This window comes from Aplysia californica, unplaced genomic scaffold (assembly GCF_000002075.1).
Source record: "Aplysia californica isolate F4 #8 unplaced genomic scaffold, AplCal3.0 scaffold00305, whole genome shotgun sequence".
Taxonomy (NCBI): Eukaryota; Metazoa; Mollusca; class Gastropoda; order Aplysiida; family Aplysiidae; genus Aplysia; species Aplysia californica.
In genome coordinates, this window is record NW_004797575.1 from 201,011 (window position 1) to 207,404 (window position 6,394).

The 6,394-nt window shown below is 40.0% G+C and overlaps 1 non-coding gene across 1 annotated transcript; it reads right to left on the minus strand.

Annotated features, from left to right (window-relative positions):
* Positions 1 to 6,080: 6,080 nt before the first annotated feature.
* Positions 6,081 to 6,153, minus strand: TRNAK-CUU. The gene has a single exon. It is a non-coding gene; the product is annotated as a tRNA-Lys (tRNA).
* Between the last annotated feature and the right edge of the window lie 241 nt (positions 6,154 to 6,394).

Below are 6,394 nucleotides of genomic sequence, written 5' to 3' on the forward strand. Positions count from 1 at the left end.
TCCTTATCATTCTCTCCTCGTTCTTTTACTACGTATATGGCCATATCGTGTTGCAAGTGCCGTAGAACGTTTACGAAAACTTATATGATCTTAACCCTCCGAAATTGTCTGTTCTTGCAATGGCACGTTTTATTCAATTGACAAAAATCCTCACAACTACAAAAATAATATTTAACCTTTAAGTAAGCAAACAGAAAGATCACACTTGACCTCTGGAGAAGGGAACATCTCTAAACCCGCCAACCCTTCAAAGAAAAGTCTGAATACATCAGAGACGAAAATTAATCTGCACAAATACCAACAAAAGTTTAATAATTTGTTTATTTGTGACTGGTGCACAATCATGCAGTTTTAATTTTTTTTTTTTTTTTTTTTTTTTTTTTGGGGGGGGGGTCTGTTCTTTGTCTGATGCAGCGATGGACTGTAAGAACAGTCAGCACAAGAGAGAACAATCACACAATCATACACAGCCTTTATTTTTGTATCGAAGATAAAATACACCCAATGGCTCTCGAGTCAAGGTTGGGCATAGCCTGTTGTTTCGACATATCTGATTTCTTTACATAACCAAAAGTCCAACACCCCATCTCGATCTACGGTTAAACTGATCGATTATGAGAACAAAGCAGTTCATTGACCTCATATGATATGGGTAGTATTGAGTTCTTGCATGTATTCAGGTGTGTATATTAAATATTTACTAGGTGTCTTTTTACTTACAGAAGAGAGCGACAACCGATCGAATACGGACAGTTCTGCATTTATAACCTCTGCTAAAAATAGAAGTGACATCATATGGTTGAGTGTGAGGAATGAGACTCATTGTTTGTAGCCTTTTTCTTTCATAATGATTTTGTTCGTAATGTCGGTTTAGAAAAGGTCGTACATTTGAAAAGGACAGCGATGTATTTATTGTTAACAACTTGATAAGATGCACCATCAACTCGTTGCAAACTTTGTAGCCTAACACATTTTAATTTATTAGCACAGGAATAAATAAACGGTTTTCTTCTGGTCATTTATAAGAAAGGTTTCCTCTTTGGTTGTTTCTGGTGAATAAATGAATTGAAAAGTTTAGTTGACTTACTGTGTGATATTTCTCCTACGTGGGTCTTGAGCCAAGTATGTGAAATAAGGATGAACATCATCTAAAATAATTTCTATTTGTTAATGATTATTATTATTTAGAGCTTTGCCACCGACATGAGTCTGACTATGAAATCCCTATTATCACCTGTACTTGACTGACCAAATATTCTGTGGCAGTAAATGAGTAAGTTTATTCAGTTGTTAAGGCCATTGGCAACATCACATCATACAAAACACTCTTCTGGTAAATAAAGTTTCCATAATGAATAAGTACAGGTCGTGCACATAATATCTCTAATTATCGTGGGTCAAACATTGCATATTTCTGTCACTGGGCCGAGTCAGGCAGGGAGGAATTAACAATTTCTTTGATTGACAAAGTGTGAATAATAGAAAATAAAGTGAATTTCAAATTCAATTTCATGAGAGTTACTCCTCTCACATAGGGGCGAATTTTTAAAATTCCGCCGATAGAGATGGTTATTTAATGGAAGGCTATGAGTTTTTAACCAAGCTATGACTCTTCTGCTCCAATACCTTGGGAGGTTGATGATATACTCAGCTGTTGTAAGAGAGAATAAATTATACATTTACTTGTGGCAGATTTCTCCCTCTATGTTCTGCACAGAATGATCAACAAGTCTACTTTTTACTTCACTGAGAAATAGTCTAGTACTTTCAACATTTTGAGAAAACCAGGCATATCCAAAACCCAGGGAAAATAATAGGTTTTTAACTTCAGTAGTCCAGTTGACTTTGTGGCAGAAAGACAACCGTTAGTGCCTGGTCCCTTTATGTTACGCCAGCAGAACAGAGAAAGGCCCATTGTCTTGGAGGAAACTTCCCTTAGGTACTTTGCTACCACTTCAAAGAGAATATTTTCTTCTTTCTTCTTCTTTTTTCTCCCCACCCTCTTCCTTTTGTATCCTGAGGATGTCGAGGGGAGATGTAGGTTTCAGGTGCTGTGCTAGGTGTGTAGCGTCTGTGATAAAGGCTGTGTATTATATTGTACAATGTACAAACATGTATTTTGATTTTGATGCCTGTATAGATCACCACTGAGTTAAAACGTTATGTATCCTCTCTGTTCCTTGCCCGTGTGTCTTTGTGTCATGCGTGTATGTAAGCTTATATGCCGCCTTTGACATATTATTATTATTATGTTTATGAGAAGGTCTATCCCGGGAGCCCCAGGCCTATTGCGCTGTCTTCTCTCCCCCCCCCCTCCCCCCTTTTCCCTCTACCCCCCCACCCTTTCCGCGTCATCTCATTGAACTGTCTGACCTTATTTATGTGCAATTTCCAAGGGGCTAATACGAACCTGGTGGCCTTTCGTGCAAAGGCTATGATGAATACAGCTCGATAGCAAGAGGCTCTTCAACTCTGCTTTGTGCGTGGTTATCTATGTCTTTACAGGAACGAGAGCGAGGTTTGGGGGGTCGGAACTCGAAGTGCTGGGCGGCTAGGTTCCAGATTGGTGAAAGCTAGGAATCGTAGAAATCGACTCCGAACCCATTTACTTACTTTCTAATGATGTAATTTCTACCAGTGTATACCTGGTTGGCTCCGAACATCTTCAAGATTTAGGATAAAATTGATTTCGGAACACTGGGGAGCATCAACTTTAATTTTTCAAAAATGAATTTAAAAAAAAAGAAGATTGTAATGATTGAAGTATCTGGTAACCGTGGGTTTACGTAAAAAGGAGTCGGAACTTTTCTTCCGTAGCATTAATCGTGAGACTCGATTCCGTAATCGGTTCTTCGCTCAGGTCTAGCAGGAACCGTGCCAACATATAATGTCATTGTCCTTAAGATTGCGCTTTGCTTTTTTCTAGCGACAGAAGCTCGAAGCTTATGCATATCAGATATAGAGCAGCGAAGACAAAGACTCGTTCTTTAACGGTTTAATGATGCAAAACGCTAAAGTGTAAATTATCGCAAATGTTAGACACCTCATTGACATTATTGAGGAGGCGGGTAGCTCGACAGGACCAATTTAGGCTGATCGAGATAGATACAACACCCCAGTAGAAAGGCTAAGATGATACTCGATAAAACAGACACTTTCCCATGCACTTTGTGTGCAAAGTTCAACTTTTCAGATGAGCCATCATGGAATAGTTAGGTCTTATGTGAGTTGAGTTATTGTTTTATTGTCATGATCATCATCCGGTGCCTTGCCGACTGGCGTGGGCGATCATGGGCCTCCACTTTACTCTGTCTTGCGTTGCAGCAATGTTGTGTGTTGTTCTTGCTGCTCCTGGTCATGTTGTCATCTTGTCCAGTATCTTTTCCTTCTGTCTGCCTCTGCCTCTCTTTCCATCAAACTTGTCTGTTGTTACAATATTCTCCAAAGCTTCTTACCGCATTGTGTGTCCTAAAAAATTTGCCTGTCGCTTTCGTATATCCATCATAAGCTGTCGTCTGCAATTTGCTTCAACCAAGACTTCTTCATTTGTTTTATTGTACTGTTCTTTAGAGTCGTGGACGTAGAACAAGTTACGTCAATGGGTCGTCACAAATGGACTCTCTTCATAGATAAAGTTTTAAAAAATATAGTGTGTAAGAACAGACAATCTTCCATGTAGGATCTAGCACTACTCTTAACCAACGTGGAGGTTTGGTGTTGCTTCTTGGCAAATATGACGTGCACGGCTCTGATAGTTTCCCACATTAAGACTAAGAGAAAAACAGATGATGTCGAAAACCATTGTCCTTTTCTTCAAATCCCTACTGTGTACCCCTGAGTACATGCAGCTTGTTTTCTTCTTCTTCTTCTTTTTTTTGGGGGGGGGGGAGGGGGGGGGGTGGGGGTTGGTTATTTTACAAGAGAGCGCAAAAAACCTGAATATTGTTACCAAGAAAACAAACGCTTTACAAACATCTCAAGTTAATACTGTTAAGAATTCAATTTTGGTAATAACGTCCTTATCACCTTAAAAATATTGTTTCCTTGGTAACAGCATTCCGGTTGTTGTTGTTTTTTTTTGGGGGGGACTTCCCTGTTAAATTGTAAAAATAATTGCATACCGTATTTTTTTAATGACGCAGCATGGGTATATATAGATCAACACCGTGGTACAAAAGCGTTAACACTAATGGAATGGAGCGTGTTACAGGCACACGACGACATTGACTTCTGCGTAACAGACCAGGAAGTATCAACTTCTGTTTTACACAGAAACCCTCGTCCCCACTTGGTCTCTATGATCGTGTTAGTTCTTGCGCCTCAAGTGAGGATACCGGAACTATCTTTGGATGCCATCGCCTCAAGCAGTATGGTTGTGTCTACTTTCTGTAACGTTAGACAGCGTATACAAGCTAATGTCAGTAGAGAACCTAAAAATAGCTCGCTCGCTCTATCTAACAAGGAAACGAGTCGACATTGCTGCTTCCACAGTGCTCACACTTTATTTTCGCAAGCTATTACGTTTACTTTTTCGAAATTAAAATGCTCGCGCAAGTAAAGCTGTCTACAGTACCGTATCTTGCCTTTACAGCGACGTTAAACCCCTAACAAGCAACCAACATCCTCTATTATTCCATCGAGATGACACCACCCCCACCCCCCTCCCTTTTCATAATATGTTGTAGGTCTACACTTTTCACCCAAGGAAGGTGCACTCTGATGCCCCCCCCCCCCACCCCACAAAACTTTGAATAAGTCACTGAAGTTCAGGCCGTCTGTAATTAGTATTTAGAAGATAGCTTGCAGTTTACATGCGATTTCGTATTCCCACCTCAAAGCCAAGGTAGGCCTATGTGATACAACGTGAGAGACCATAAATGATGTCAAATTCACATGTGTGGAAAAACATTGCCGATTTGGTGTGTGATGTGACATCACTGTCATGAAATCAAATCACGTGGGTCAAGGTCAAGTCAGTCATATCAACGCTAGGTCTACGATAGGCCAAGATCTAGTGCATGAAATAACCCAATATAACCCAATGAGTTTACTGGAGGATCTAACGACAAAGCACAATATAAATCAATTTGAAAAAAAAAAATGAAAGATTGAAAAGTAGCCTAGCTTTATCCGGAAGTTCAAATAGGGCCCTACAGACTTAATATTGTTACTTTTTGTTATTCGTTAGAGAACGTAGACAGCTTGTATACATTCTCTAACGTTAGAGAACGTAGACACTTCCAAGCAGTAATCATTGGCCTCAAGTATCTGGTGACCTTTGACCTCAATCTGTAGTGATATGGTCAAGCTCTTCCTTCACTGTTCTACGATGAAGATTTGAGTTCATTTTGTTTTGGTAAGAGTTCTACGGCACTTACAACACAGTTCGGTCATTAATATAAATGCTGAACATTAGAAGATAAGATAAGATAAGATAAGATAAGATGAGATAGTACTTTATTATCCCAGAGGGAAAATTTTCATTATACTTTACTGTAAGTGAGCCTCGTCGCCACTGAGTGTTACAAGAGCGTAATATACACCCAGAAAAGGAGGAGGGAAGATAAAGATGATAGATGTTTGATTGGAAAGAAGAAGCAAACCACACAAGAGCACCCGCCAACCACCCACACTTGAGATAAATTCCCGCAACAACAAACACGATCCAGGAGACTAAGTGGGGACGAAGGTTTCCTGGTAGTTTGCGCCTCACGTATCTCATTATCTCTTTACCAGCGACGTCAGTTAATAGTGGTATGGTCACGCTCTTTATCGTTGTTCACAAAAGACCTCAGTCTTTTTAGTTTTCTGAAACTTGCAACGCAATTAGGTTATTATTATTAATTATGCTTACCATTACAAGTGTTACGAGGAGGAGGAGGGATAAGGGGAATATATGTTTGATGGGAAAGAAAGAGTAAACCACACCAGAGCACCCGCCAACCACCCATACTTGAGATAAATTCCCGTGAGAGATACGAATGTTATAAGTATCCGTGTGCGTGGATGCTTTTTACAAAGTACGAAAAATGTTTCATATAAACTTTAAAAGGTGTGTAAAAAAAAAAGGAAAAGGCATACGCCCAACGTGGGGCTCGAACCCACGACCCTGAGATTAAGAGTCTCATGCTCTACCGACTGAGCTAGCCGGGCACATGTTCACACAAGATGAGCTTTGCCAAGCACTAGGGTGGAGCGAGGCTTACCTTTGGAAAGTTCCTGGGGTACTGTGGTCACACTGGTACAGTGTTAGTGTTAGGTTGGTTACGAGCACAACAAGGCTGTGAGTTCGATTCTCGACGCTGTCAGGTAACAGGTTCTAATAATATTCTTAGAAACAATACACAATCGAAATATCCTAAATTTAGCTAGCTGCAAATGGGCACTTTGCAAG